This window comes from Balaenoptera musculus, chromosome 14 (assembly GCF_009873245.2).
Source record: "Balaenoptera musculus isolate JJ_BM4_2016_0621 chromosome 14, mBalMus1.pri.v3, whole genome shotgun sequence".
In the NCBI taxonomy this organism is placed as follows: Eukaryota; Metazoa; Chordata; class Mammalia; order Artiodactyla; family Balaenopteridae; genus Balaenoptera; species Balaenoptera musculus.
In genome coordinates, this window is record NC_045798.1 from 67892791 (window position 1) to 67907080 (window position 14290).

The window sequence follows — 14290 nt, forward strand, 5'->3', positions numbered from 1 at the left end:
GTTATTACGTCCCAAAGTAATCTATTCCTGAATTACTTTTAAAGAGATAAACTGCTCTGTAGTGTATAAGCTACTTAGGTCTACACATTCTAGAATGATGCACTTCCATTGTCCTAGCTCTCAAATTTGGAAATCTCCTCAGTTTCAGTCTCCTTTTAAAAACCTTTCCAAATAAACATAATTAGAATCTGTGATCTCTAGATTCAAAGACAGTACAGGTTATATGACACCTCCTTTTTTTTTGGATTAAATAAAAGCCACAGGATTCTGAGTGGCTAAAAACTAAATCTGAATTATTTGTGTCTGCATTGAGTAAACATATTTTTAAGTTCATTCTGCTGGACCTCATTAACTACTTCAGGTTCTGCAGGGCTCTTCTGAACCTTTGCCACGGCAAAGCTTATCCCCTGGGTTAATCCAGCTTGGGTAATATTAGCAACCTGGACCATGGAACTTCGAATCTTTGCAAAGGGAAAGACTGCTCTGTTGCTACAGCTCTCTGAGGGAGAAGGAGTTACGTGAAGCCCTCTCTCAAGTTCAGGTGTGCCAGATTCGGAGCCGGGGGTCTTTTGAGATACAACTGAATGCACTGGTTCAACTGACAAAAGCTGTGGGCCTGTTTCAGAAAAAGACACATCTAATTGAGATGGTAGAGAAGGTATCTGTTCCATTGATTCAAATTGAGTTTCTTCGTTAGAAACTTGATTGGTCATTTGATTTCCTTCCTCACTAGCCTGAGAAACAGACCTGGTTTCTGATAGCTGGATCATTTTGTTTTGTGCATCTTGAACAAATCTGTGGCAATAAATATCCACGGGCTTGGCAAAGCCAGTCAATGTCGTTTATGTTGTCAGCAGAAGGACTTTTCTTCAGAGAAGACTCATAGCCTTTTCCAAGCCCACTTTCATGAGCAATTGTAACCTCTGAAGGAACATGAATGCTAAAAACAGTGTTGCTAATAGACTGGGATCGACTGCCTAATCGACGTATTGAAGCAATAACACCACAGCTAGGAAGCACATAGTCTACTGGCCCTGCATTCTCTAAAGAGTTAGCTAGCTGCCTGTCTTCATCAGACTTGGAATTTGTAAGGAATTCATCAGAGAGGTATGAGTCATTATCTGAAGACATTTCCCCATCTGACTGCCTGGGCTTTATTATCCATCATACTAGTGTTTTCCATGGTTTCAAGACTGCTATCTGATTCCCAAAGATTTACTTTAAGTTTGGTTTTAGAGAGTTAACTTTCATTTCAGGTTTTGTAAAGTTCCCTAGCTTTCGTAGATTGCCAATATTTATATTGGATTTGGTCTGTTTCACTTTTTGATTTAGAGATGAAAATTTGCTCATTAAGTTTTTTTTTCCCTGGGCCAAAGAGCCTTGGTTTTGAGATCTGATGCCAATGATGTCTTCATGAAGCTTACTGCTCTTCCTCTCAAGCTTTCTCTCTGTTTTAGGTACATCTAATCCCATGGCTTGCTTGGTGATCTGCATCATCTCTGCAGTGCACTGAAGGGTATCTTTTCCATCCTCTACTGGACTGCGCACTACAGCTCTCAGGGTGTGGAAATAGCCACTTGCTTCTTTATATCTGTAGTGCAGTCGCATGCAGGAGAACCTTGCCTTACCAAAAAGAGTGGGTTCAGGACCTATTTCAATTTTTTCCAGGTCTTCTGGACCTAGTCGTTGATACTGGTTTACTTTGTCAAGTTCATCCTCATAGTAGGCTACGTAGTAGGCAGAGTTAGAAAGCAGCAACAGCATATCCACATCTCTGTGAGAAGCATCAATGAGGGTGCACTCTTAAAACTGCTGCTTGAGCCAAGCTATAAAAATTACCTCACGACACGTATTTTAATATGAAATAAATTCTAAACCTACTAATTAGTGTTACTTTATCCTAGCTTCTACTTTGACATTAATATTTGCATCTGTCAAACATGATCTCAGTCAAAAGCATTTTGTCCAGAACGAAAAGCACTTGGCACGTAACAGGCAGTCGAGAACGATGTCAGCCCTCCCCCCAGCCCCGCATGTTTACCGAAGCATAAGCTGCAGTAAATAGTTAATTTCCCTCCCCGCCACCCTCCACCCCACTTAAACACAAAAAAATCCCAAAAAACAAAAAACCCACACTTTTTTTTTTAAACACGGACAAGAAAAAACAAGAAAACCGCTTTCAGGGCTTCCCGGCCACGCCTGCAGCTGGGAAGCAAGGGCTGCGCTCCTCGTTTTTCTCTTCCCGCCGGTCAGGCATCCCCTCCTTCCTCGCGATGAACACGAACCGCATGCAGCCTCGCCACCGCCACAATGGTCGCGTAAAAGCCACCGTCATCAGGGGACATTAACAGGAGGCTTTGGAAAAGCAGTAATTTACAGGACAAATACAACCCCACGGGAACTTTAACCGTAAGTCCTGCAGAAGGGAGAGAAGTCTTGAAAGTCTTCGCCAGGCTGCCTGCCTTCGGGCTGGGGTTCGGCAGCGTTGCCCTTGGTGTTCGCCGGCCGCTGGGCGGTCGGACGTTGCCTCGCGTCAGTCTGTCCGTCCGTCCGTCCGTCCGTCCACCAGGCGAATCTCAGTCAGAGCCGCCTGCACCAGAGCTGACACCTGAAGCGACTGTGGAGACTGGGGGCAACTGCCCCTCTCTCTTTTTTTTTAATTGAAGTATAGTTGATTTACAACGTTGTGTTAGTTTCAGGTGTACAACATAGTGATTTAGTTACACACACACACACAAATATATATACACGCACATATATATATTCTTTTTCAGGTTCTTTTCCATTGTAGGTTATTAAAAGATATTGAATATAGTTCTCTGTGCTCTGTGTTTATTTCATTTATTTTATACATACATTTAGTTCATTTATTTTATTTGTGGTGGTGTGTATCCATTAATCCCCAACTCCTAATTTATCCCTCCCCCATTTCCCTGTTGGTAACCATAAATTTATTTTTATGTCTGTGAGTCTGTTTCTGTTTTGTAAATAAGTTCACTTGTATCATTTTGTTTAGATTCCATATATAAGCAATATCATATGAACTTTGTCTTTTTCTGTCTGACTTACTTCACTTAATATGATAGTCTCTAGATCCATCCACATTGCTGCAAATGGCATTATTTCATTCTTTTTTATGGCTGAGTAATATTCCATTGTATATATGTACCACATCTTTTTATCCATTTATCTGTCGATGGACATTTAGCTTGCTTCCATGTCTTGGCTATTGTAAGTAGTGCTGCTATATACATTAGGGTGCATGTATCTTTTTGATTTAGAGTTTTTTCTGGATATATGCCCAGGGGTAGGATTGCTGGATCATATGGTAACTCTATTTTTAGTTCTTTTAAGGAACCTCCATACTGTTCTCCATAGTGGCTAGTGCCTAGCCTCTTTTAATAAAAATCAGCTGATATTTTTGAGCCCTTAGTATGTGTTAGTCACTGTTCTGAGAGTTTAACATGCAATCTCACTTCATCTTCACAAGGGGTTTTTGAGGAAGGTATAGTCTTAAGCTCCATTTTACAGATGGAAAACTAGGGAGTACAGATGTTATTTGCCCAGAGCCCCACATTTAGGGAGTGATGGGCTGGGGTTCAATCCAGGCAGTCAGCCAACAGAAACTATACTATTAGCTAGAGATTTCTGTGAGTCCCTGAATGTAGGCATATGGGTAGTTCTGTACCCCATGATGTGACTTGATGGGCTGAGTGAAGGCCACCTGCCCATAACTTTCTCCTTGTGCAAGTGTCATGATGTTTCAAATCCACCGTATTGGTTTCCTAGGGCTCCCATAACAAATTACCACAATCTTGGCAGCTTAAAACACATTTGTTCTTTCATAGTTCTGGAGGATAGAATTTGGAAATCAGATGTCATTCGGGGCATACTTCCTCTGAAGGCTCCAGGGGACTTTCTTGTCTTTTCTACCTTCTGATGGCCCCTGGTGTTCTCTGACTTATAACACCATCACTCAGTCTCTGCCTCCATCTTCACATGACCCTCTTCTCTGTCTTCTCCTCTTCCTCTAAGGCACCAGTCATTGGATTTAGGGCCCACCCTAAACCTAGGATGGTTTTGTCTCAAAATCCTTAACTATTTACATCTGCAAAGACATTATTTCCAAATAAGGTCGCAGGACATTACACTCACCACTTAATATATATTCTTTTAGATTTAGAATCACTCTGTCCAGAGTCCAATTTTAACAATCAAAAAGTAGGAAAGACTTTTTGTGAATGGATGTGTTTTGGGGTCATTTATTCTGGGGCTACAGCAACCAGGAATCTTGAAAGAAGACAGGAAGTGAAGATGAGACACAAAAAAGGGCAGGTGAGAGGGAAGGAATTGAACACAAATTTCAGTTTATTTGTAGTTTGGATAAAGGATTTGCTGAGAGTATATTCTCCTGAGTGGCCTTCATAGAAGGGGATAGAAGAGTCAGTCAACCACCCAGTGAAAACCTCCGTCTACCAGTTTTCTAACATGAGCTCTAACTCGCACTGGGGCCTGCATAATTTTTTGAAACTGTATTCAGAAGTACAGATTGTTAATCTCACTTGCAGCAACAAAAACAATTTCTAATTGCATAGAAAGCAAACTGCCACCAGCAAGGCAAGTCCACTGCCCCCTCATTTTATGGAACGTGTAAATTGTCTCTGTTACTCTTAAACCTCCAAAACGTCAGTTTTCAGAATCCATCTGGCTCTCTCCATGAATATTTTTTTGGAGCATTTTAGGAAAAGCACTGCTCAATGACTAAGAAAGGATAGTACTGAACATGAGACCAAAACCATATCCCACTGAGATCTCAGTGACTGAAGGCCAGCCTTTTACGTCTCATTGCCTCGGTCTCTCCATGAGCCAATTTACCTCCCAGGGATCCTGTGAGGATTACAGATACACATTTAGACAAAAGCAGGCAACCTCAATGCCAAGAACGTGTAGGGAGCTCTGTGTGTAGTTGTGTGACTAACTGCATATATGTGCCACGGTGGGAGGCGTTACCATCTTTCTAAACAGGCAGGGGTTTGTACATGTCTAAGAAGCAGGTCTTGTGTAGTAAAATATCACCAGTGCCCTCATCCTTGTACTATACAAGAAGAGGCTCCAGAGCTAGCACTTAAAAGTGTTAAACTGGAAAGAGTACTGTGCTGAGTTTGCAAGTGTTAAGAGCGTCTCGATTTTAAACTGATGAAGATGACGCCGAGTTAAATGACTTGCCCAAGGTCAATGATTGCATTATGCCATTTAGATTAAAATGGAAAGACTTGCATTATAACGTTCATTCATCCAGCATTCATTCCAGTATTCTACCTTCAAAATAAATCCTAAATCCAATCACTTCCTAATATCTGTACCACTACTGACCTTTTCCAAAACATCATTCTTCTTGCCTGAGTTTTTGCAATAGCCTTTTAGCAGTTCACACTCTTCCTATCCTTGTTCATTCCCCAGCCTCTAATCTGCATAGAAATCTGAGTTACGCCTTTAAACTGTTAGGTTATGTGCTTCTATGCTCAGAACATTCAATGGCTTTTCGCCTTACAGAGAGCAAAAGCCAAAGTTTATTAAATGATCTGCAGTGCCTTGCACAATCTGATCTAGTCTCCTACCTTTCCCTGCTTTGTTCACTTCAGTCCAGCCATACTCACTTCTTTTCTTTTCTTTGAAAATGCCCCAAATGCCCTTATTTCAGGACCTATAATGCTCTTTTTTTTTTTTTTAAAGGCAGCCTCAAGTTTTGCTCCATCATCTCCTAAAAGTCTTGGGTCTTCCCTCACAGCCCTTTATAAATTAGCACCTCTCATACCCTTAATCTTCACCTACACTTACCCTAAATCATTGCTATCTATAGCATTTATCACTTCAGGATATAATATATATTGATTTACTTTTCATTACCTGTATCTCTCTTAAAAATGTGAGCTTCATGAGATAGAGTCTAGGACTGTTTTTCCACCTCTGTATCCCCAGTGCCTAGAAAGGTGCCTACCATGTAGTGGAAATTTAATAACTCTTTAGGTAATTGAACGATCCCCATTTCCTTGGACCTAATGGGAAATGACAGTACTGCCTTTGCTTTCCTTTCCTTAGGGTTCTCTCTGTGTGTATGTGTGGGGTCATATAAAGTCCTAGAAATGAAAGAGCTTCATAAACTGTTAAAGTGCTATACACAAATGTGAGATAAGTTATTATTTCTAGTCTATGGTCTCAGGTGATTCTAGAGCAGAACTTTGCCTTGAATTCAAGAGAGTGGGGTGGCATTCCCCTGGATAACTTTGGGATACACTGTGAATTATAAGCGAATTTAAAATATTAGAATCTGTGGATTTGCAAAGAATATAAAAGTTAAAATAAGCCTAAATTTGAATTTGATATTTAAATTTGTTTCAGCCCATCCCTGACATCTAGCCTCTGCTTGAATGCTCCAAGTGGCTGGGGGTTATTCTGCTCTTCTTTAAGGCAATCCTTTCTGGTGATGGATATTGTAGTTGCTAGAACATTCTTATCTGTGGTAAGTTGGTATCTGCTTATCTGTGACATCCACACAGTAGTTCCCTCCCCCCAGCCCCTGCTGCTGAATCCATGTGGAAATTTTCTATTCTGACCCTCCAAGGTTTCTCTCTCAGCCATCTGTATCAGTTCAACTTAGGACATACCTCTTCCCCCACTAGAAATCTGAGGACTGCTGCTTTCTGAATACACTAGACCATTCTGACAAGAATGGCAATGATCATTGAAGCTACAGTTCAGGAAAAACATGTGCCAGCTGCCTCCCACCAGGGCTCCCATTAACTTGTCATTTCCTTGTGCTACTTTACTGCTTCCATGACAGGGACATACCAACTATCAAACATTCCCTCCGGGTCCCCATTTCATCTCTCCTCAGTTGCTCCCAGTTGTAACCACTTATTTTCTTGCTTACTTCTTTGCCCTGATGCTCTCCCAACCCTCTTCTCACTATCTGCAGGAGGAGAAATTGTTGTTCACCTCCTACCAAAGTGGCCTGATTCCCCCACTGATTTTCCTAGCTCTGACAGTAACTGGCTCCGTGACCTTGAGCAAGTCATGTCTTCTTTCTGTAACTGGCTATTCTCTCAGGTCTTCCCCAGCTCCGAAATGTTAAATTTAAAATTCTGAGTGAATCCTTGTTCTAAAAATTAGAATGAAAAAATGCTTGGACTCAAAGCCGGTTAAGAATTTAATTGAATCAATATTTGAGCACACATCAGGGGCCGTATATGTATGGTTCCAGACACTAATGTGGGTACAGGACAATCCTGACCTGCTTTCAAACCAATTAGTTTTCCTAGAGAAATAGATAAAATGTGTGAAACAAGAAACATTAACTTTGGAATTAAATTCTACTTGGATAAATCAAAAAGGAAAAAGTGATAGAAAACTGTTGGCTGTCTATCTTGGAAATTTGAATTTCATATTGATTCATTATGGCAAGGCTTACTGGTGAAAGGCACAGAATTTAGAATCAGAGTGCCTGGTTCTAAAACTTAGTCCCCTTTTCACTAGATAAGTGGAAAAGGGCCACATTATTTGATTTCTCTATTGCTCAGTTTCTTTATTTGAAGATAGGTATGATAAGATTACTTTGTAGATCTGTTGTGAGGATACATGCAGTAATGTATACAGAGTCCTGGGCAAAAGCCTGCACATAGTGTGTGTTAACATTGAGTGGTTGCTTTTTCTATTCTTGTTGGTGTCCTTAATCCCTTTATTTCTTAGAGTCTGTGTTGTTTTTCCTTTGATATCTGTTCTCCTCCTTTACTAGTGTTTCTAGTGTTTCATACAGTCCTTACAATCTCAGTGCTTGAAGTTCTAAGATACTTTCAGAGTATGAAAAAACTCAGCACATAATTTGCAATTTTGGAAGACTTGTGGTAAAGTTGTTGGAGTCATAAGCTTGGAGATGGAGGTGTAAGTCCTAGGATATGATGGTAGCTTAGGGTGATTTAAATTATGTAAGTAGAAAAAATCAAGTGCCCATAAAAGACATGTTATTATTTCTTTTTTCTTTGAGTTATTTTGTATTAAACAAGAACAGCAGGAACTTTTTTATATTTCAGGCAGAAGAATTGTGTTGGCTAAATATGGTCACGACTCTTTTGTGAGGGATCAGAGATTTTTCTCCTTTTATGATTGAAGACATATTACCAAAGAATATAAGGAAAATACCTTAATGCTAGATGCATGTTATTCAAGGTCCTGAGTATGGCATCATAGTACTTTTGTTGAAGAAAGGAAAGGGTAACCGTAACATTCAAATTTAGGCACACATAATGGTCTTCTAGTCAATGGTGTGTACACTAGAAACGAAATATTCTGTTTCTGGATGTTGGTCTTCCTTGCTTGAAGATTATACTGCTTTTACCCAGTTTCTGCCTCTCTTTGTCTCTGGGTGAGGAGAAAAGTCTCATTGTTTAGTCAGTCTCCCTCCCTTACGCATCCACAATTGCATTAGGTGGTTGGATTGACAACGGTGCAAAACCTCCCTACAATAAGAATTCTACACTTCCACTCGTGTTTGGAGGCAGGGATCTCTTCCATGTACCCCTAAGCCCCTACTGATAATGATAATTATCAGTACTGCCAGCAAGATGTAGTTTTCAGCACCAAGGAGAGCTCCTACAAAGTGAGTTATAATGAAACAAAGCATTATTCTTATCTTGGGCAGTGTAGGTCTATACTATTGGAATCTACTTCCTGGGTCTATGTTCTCACTTGTTTATTCACCAAAAATATTTCCTAAGTGCTTACTAAGTGCCAGGAATAATGCTAAACCCTAGGGCTATGATGGTTAACACGGCATGTGCCATCTTGTCCCATGATGCTCTAGACCTCAAAGGACAAGCACTCTCAAACTAGTCTATAACCTTTTAGGGTCAGGTGGCAAACAGTCCCTTAAAAATGAAGTCATTTCAATACTTAACAGCTACTTACTGGAAGTCTCATAGAAAGGATTTTTATATCTTTTGGCTACTTATCAGTATAACCATTAAGTCTCTTTTATGGTCAAACAGCTATGATGATGAATATGAAGAAAAGTGAAGTAATAAAAACCCAAGCAGAGGCTACTGTACAGTGTCACTTCCACCATATTCTATTGGCTTAAGCAGCTCTCAATTCTGCTCAGAAACAAGAGGAGGGGACAAAGGCCTTACATATTGATGATGTGATCTTGAGTGGAATGATCACACTATAGACCAGCATGTGGCATGGGGTATACTGTGGCCATATTTTGAAGATATATACTCTTCTAGTTCATTTTATCTTTCTGTAATTAGTCCTAACATATTTAATTTTACATATGGTAAAACTGAGTCTGAGGCTACTTAAGTATTTAACTTTCACATATGGAACTTCTCAGGGAAAAGGAAAAAAATCCTGTATCTATCACAGATTTTCTTATGATACACAGAGATTCTGTTTTGGTTACTAATGCTAATTATATTGGCATCCAAAGACTCAGTAAATATTTGTTAAGTGACAGAATGAACAAAGGATTGAATGAATATAGATTGAGGTGCCTGAGTCTACCTGGGTGTTGTAGACATATACAAAATATGGTTTTGATATTTAATGATAACATTCTAAATTTTATGGTTTGATTGTGTATTGATGAAAATCATATGAGCAGTAAGGTCAGGACTAGTTGGTTACTAGACCTGTCTTGTATCACCCTGGGAAAGGCAATTGTTAAATATTCAGGAATTTTGCCTTCTGGTGATTAAACAGTTGGTAATGGAAAGTATGTGCACCACAAAATTGACAAATACTATCTATAAATATAAGCTTATTTTTTGTTTTGTTTTGATTGGTACTAGTTTACCAGAATACCACTGGACCATGGTGGTTAAGATTCTTTGCCTCATTGGGGTGACATGATTCCCACTCTATAGAAGTATAGACGGTGTAGTATAAATATACATGGTAAAGTATAACTGTATATATAGAAAATTACAAGTGGGGCTGTCATAAATTGGCATTTAAGGTGTTTGAAGACCTTATTCTTTAGATCAATGATGTGCTTGGTTTTATACAAGTTAGTTACAATTGTGGTGAAGTTGGAAAAATATACAGTAAAGCAATAGTTATGTCCTGAAAAATCTCAGGAAGGATTGAATGTCCCTAAGAGGGGAAGAGAGGGATGTCAACTGAAGATGGTGTTGACATTTTGTGAATTCATCTAGAAATCTTGAAAGAAGATGAAGTGTCTCAGTATTCTATCAGCATTAGATCAAATACACATCTCTCAAGCTAGCTGTAGAGTCATCATTCTTGGGGACAGGCCAATACCAAGCAAAGATGAGCAATATTTTGTTCAGGGTCTCAGGATACATCAAAATGTCTTCTAGATATGCAATTATGTAGTAGTCTAAAAGGTCAAAGAATGCATTATTCATGAAATGCTGAAATACCTATATTGTATTATTGAAACTGAACATATTGTGATATATCTAAGGGGGATATACTGTATACAAATCCCTGTCATCCTCTAAGTTCCCTCCCTTTTCTGAAACAGATTATACATTTTAAAGGAATCTATTTAGGTGTAAATTATAGCTATTAAAATTTTTTTAATAAGTTGTGTATTAGGCTATGTTGAATAGACTGAACATCCAGAAGTTGTTAGAAAAGATGAAGTTCTATACTATTTTAACAAATAAATTTAGATCTCTATAAGGAGATCAAGTCCACATATAACATTTTTGCCTATGAAGTCTCAGCATGCCCTGGTCTGGACTCGTAGCAGTAAATACATATCTTGCTATAGGTTACACATTTGGAGTACAATGTCAGTAGTGTGTGGTGTGCAGAATGTGGGTGGTAGGTTCCTAGCCTATGGCGTAGAACATAATCTTGAAGACATGATACTTCTTGGGAAGGATTAGTGCAGTTTTCATAATTGTTACCTTGTGTACCCCACTAGAGTAGTTTTAACAATTGTTAACATCAATAATTAACATTTTGTTTTTCTCTCTCTTCTCCTCCATTTCCTCCATCTCTCCCTCTTCCCCACCCACCTACCATTTATTCTTTTGTTGAATCATTTAAAAATATATTACAGACATTATGATACTTTATCTCTAAATATGTCTGATACATGTCCTAAATATAGGGACATTACCCCAACTAGTTATATTACCATTATCGTACCTTAAGGAAATTAACAATAATGTCTCAGCACCATCTAACATCCAGTCCATATTCAAATTCTCCAATTGTCACCCCCCCAAAAAAAGTTTCAGATTTTTTTTTAGAAAACAAAGTCTAATCAAGGCTCATAGATTTGGTGCCCCTGTTGAATATTACAGTTGAGAACATATGCTAAAAAAAATAAGGTCATGCAATCAATCATATGCCGTGAGTTGGATTTAAACTGACTGGCTCCAAGGCCCTTATTCACTTCATGCTGTTGGAGGAGACTCCCAGTGACTATGAGGGAGACAGAGACACAGAGAGAGACAGGCTGACTATACCTCGAGGTCACATCTTATTGGGTTATACTTTTAGGTAAGCTTTCGGTGAGAGAAAATTAGGTGGCCATGATCCTCTATTGGTTCAGACAGAATATAGGCTAGAGGTTTAGCCATGTTGAAAGAAGACAAGAAGAGAGTTTTATTTTTGTTTCTGTTTTTTAAAAACAGCATGAGTGAGAATACCCAGTTAGCTGAAGTCTTTTGGAGACCTGAAGAAAATGCAAACGTTTGCTTTGGGCACTTCAGGACTTTTTCAGTTCTCTCTGCTCCTTCTTAGACCTTAAATGGCCAGTGTAAGTCATTGCTGTGTAATCCTGAGGAAGGAATGTCAGTGTTTTCTATCTGGGGGGCCCCTGTTTGTGTCTGACTCACCAGTGAGGTCCCACTGGATAATTTGGAGCTTTCACCAGCTTTGTGATGATGAATTTTTCTAATATTACAGAGTCCTAGTTGTTGATGTCTCTTTCTCCATAATTTGAGAGCCCTTAGTAGTACTTTGCAAATTTCCAATAATTAAGCTATTTTTCAGAGTTCTCTCATCTCTTAGGATACTTCTATTGTGTTTCTTTTGTTTAAATAAGTGATATGTGATCTTCTCAGTGATGTAGACTTGGCCCATCATTTGTGCCAAGGCAGTTACTTGGTTATATACAACAAGTTAAGGCGCCTTAGGGGCTGAGATCTGTTTTAGAGCAGCTTAAACTTCCTTGGTGAAGCCATACTTCTACCTACAGCTTTTCAAAGCATGTGAGTTAGTTTCTTGTGGAATTAAGCCTGCTACTAAATCCCAAAGTCATGTTGTCTCAATATTCATCTCACAGTACATAATCTCAAACTTTCTCTAAAAGATAATCTTCATTCCTGAAACTGTCCATGAGGAATTATGGTATTTCACAAATATTTTTACTTAAAGAATGTGAAGTTGTTAATAAGGACTACTTAAGAGACAATACCTCCAGCACAGGTCTGTGCTATTTAACATTCTGATTTTTAAGCCCTAGCACTTCCCCTATGATTGGATGAAGACTCAGAAATCCCTTGTCCTGGGGAGATATTTGGGGCAAACAGAACTTTGGGTACTGTTTCTCCTTTGTGAAGTGAGAATTTACTCTCTTCATTGTGATGGTGACACTGGTAGTCTGCTATACTTAATATCAGAGACGCAAGCGAGAGAAATTTTTATTAGTAGTTCTCTTGCAGAGATGAATAGTATTTCACTTAGGCCTGCTTAAACTAATATGTCAGCCTCCCGAGATAATGCAGAAGTAAAATCATGTCACAATTACTAAATAACAGGTATCTAATATAGCATCTTCTTATACTAGATGCAGAAATATTAGGCTTTCTATTAGTTTGTATTATGGAGTTCCATGATAATGTTGACCCCTCTAAGGGCATATATGTCCCTAACTATTTGACAGATGCATTGGTTTGTGTTGAAAAGAGGTGTCAGTACTCAGATAACTGCAGTGACGAAGGAGTTAACAGAACCAGAAGCCAACAAAGTGAGATGCTGGCAGCAGATGGTGTTGTCAAATAGAGGTATAATTGCATTTTAAAAAATCCCTTCAAAATAGTCTCTCAAGCTTACTTAGATGACATTTAGCAGGCTCTGGAAATCACTTAAATGGGTACAGAAATAAAAGAATTACAGAGGAAAATGTCACCATCTGAATTTGTCTTGAGTCTTATTGAGTCAAGACATCTGAGGCTCTTGTTAATACTTCGGAACTATTTACAGCCCATTCAATAGAATGTGTCATTGTTGCATTAAGTTTAGCTCATTTTGTGGGGAAGGTCTTTTGTGGCAGTCTAGAGAATGTAATGGATTTAGTGCACTAAAATATGAAGTCTATGGGAAAAGAAGTATAAATTATCTTAAATTCAAATACAGAAAACCTCACTGGAGCTTTTAGAGAAAGGTAATTAATGCAGTTGAAAACTACAGGAAAAATAGCCTCCTTTTGTTTTTTCATTTTATAGTTTGTCACTCTTATTGAATATGGCACAGCAAGAATGAAATGTAAAGTGCTTTCATAACATTTAGAAATATTGCCAATATTGATAGGGAATATAAGATTTTTTTGACTGGGTGAGGGTATAGAATATATGAAAGACCTGAGAAGTATACTCACAAAAATTTAGAGCTAGGACATGTGCAATTATTAAATTTGACTTTTTATTTTACAGGTAAGGAAAGTAAAGCCCAAACATGAGCCTGAGCTAAAACTCTTATCTGGCTTCAAGGATATAAACCCTTTGCAATTATTCAAAGTTTAAAAGATTTTACGGTCAAATATATCTATATGAACCAGTTATCCTACTACAACCATGAGTATAAGCCAACCCCAGCATTTTGCCCCAGCAAAATCCTAGCGGGGGCAGGGGATGGTACTGATGAGGGTATAGGCTTGGTATTAAGCCCTGACTCTATTCCTTATTAACTTAAATGAAGTTACTTAACTTGTCTGGCCTTGTTTATTTTGGTCAAGTACACAGTTATTACCATGGTCCAAGAGCTGTCTTTCAATGGCAGAACTATGGTAAATGCTGAAGAAGACATGGTTTTACCTCCAAACTCTAGGAACCACCTTTTTGATTCTCCATTTGTGGCTTGCAACAGGTTATATACAGCATTCTAACTTGTCACAATTTTTTTTTTTAAATATCACTGGATCTGTTAGATCAGCAGTCCCCAACCTTTTTGGCACCAGGGGCCAGTTTCATGGAAGACAATTTCTCCACGGACAGGGTGGGGGATGATTTCGGGATGACTCAAGTGCATTACA

At 38.8% G+C, this 14290-nt stretch overlaps 1 pseudogene; it reads right to left on the minus strand.

Moving 5' to 3' along the window:
* Nucleotides 1-293: 293 nt before the first annotated feature.
* On the minus strand, nucleotides 294-1848 carry LOC118906731 (annotated as a pseudogene).
* Between the last annotated feature and the right edge of the window lie 12442 nt (nucleotides 1849-14290).